Genomic DNA, 1,042 nt, shown 5'->3' with positions numbered 1-1,042 from the left:
TGAAGACAGAAACAATTTGGCTGGGGCTAAGGAACAAAAAGAGTGCAACTGTATTGTTCGGTGTAGTCTATAGACTACTGATTAATTGTAAGGATGCAAAAGGACAAACTAGCAGAGAAGTTATAGAGAAACACAATAGAATAGCTATAATGAGTGGTTATTACCAAAATATAGACTGAAATACTGATCACGTAAAAAGAAATGCTGGTGTTCAGGAGAATTTCCTCCGGCTATATGCGTCCAGTCCAAGAAGGAATAATGCACTGTTAGATATGGTTCTTGAAAATAAGGTGTGCCAAGTGGATCATGTTACAGATGGAAACATTTAATACAGTGGTCATTGTATCGTAAGTTTAGAATGATGATGAAAAATGACAATGGTAGATCCAGCATAAGAAAAATCAATTGTCAGTTCTGAGGAAGGGTCACCGGACCCGAAACGTTAACTCTGTTTTCTCCTCCACAGGTGCTGCTGAGCTTTTCCAGCAACTTTGCTTTTGTTTCTCTCCGAAACAACTCTCTCTTTAGCCAAATAAAGGTAAGATTGAGTCCATGCTACGTGTGTGTTTATAGAGTTGCGTTTTCTTCCACTCCTGCAATATTTTGGATTAATTTACTGTCCCTTTAAATGTGTTGCCATGGTACCCGATAGACGCCATTTTAAACCTACGCCGTTTGAGGAGCCAATTCCCGCAGACGCTGGAATCTGCGCTGAAAACAACAAACGTTGGAGACGGAAGGTGGGGGAAATAGATTTTTAACACAATTACTGGGGTAAACTGTCAGTCTGTTAGAGCTCTCACGTAGTGTGTTGGTAAAGCAGCTGCACACGAAGGAAGCACCAATTGTCCTCAAACCGAACAAACCCGCCGCCGCCGGATGTGATATCAGACGCCCGTGTATTTCCGGTGAGCCTGGAGAACCCGGATCGAACTGCGTCGCCCGCTGTTTGTTTTCACTCCTCCCCCCCCCCACCCGGGGCCCCCCCCCCCCGTCCCCCCCCCCCCCCCCCCCCACCCCCCCCCTCCCTCTCTCCCCCCCC

At 46.4% G+C, this 1,042-nt stretch overlaps 1 protein-coding gene across 1 annotated transcript in view; it reads left to right on the top strand.

Moving 5' to 3' along the window:
* Window positions 1-780: 780 nt before the first annotated feature.
* The window catches only part of LOC109937610 (cathepsin Z-like), a 59,351-nt gene continuing 59,089 nt past the window's right edge, over window positions 781-1,042 (top strand). The window contains 1 exon segment of the mRNA XM_048608449.1: window positions 781-908. The gene's annotated coding sequence lies outside the window, so the exon portion shown is untranslated.

The sequence above is a fragment of the Rhincodon typus genome, chromosome 19 (assembly GCF_021869965.1).
Source record: "Rhincodon typus isolate 14 chromosome 19, sRhiTyp1.1, whole genome shotgun sequence".
NCBI classification, from domain to species: Eukaryota; Metazoa; Chordata; class Chondrichthyes; order Orectolobiformes; family Rhincodontidae; genus Rhincodon; species Rhincodon typus.
Note: the sequence above shows the minus strand (reverse complement) of the source record. Positions and strands in the feature narration are given on the sequence as shown.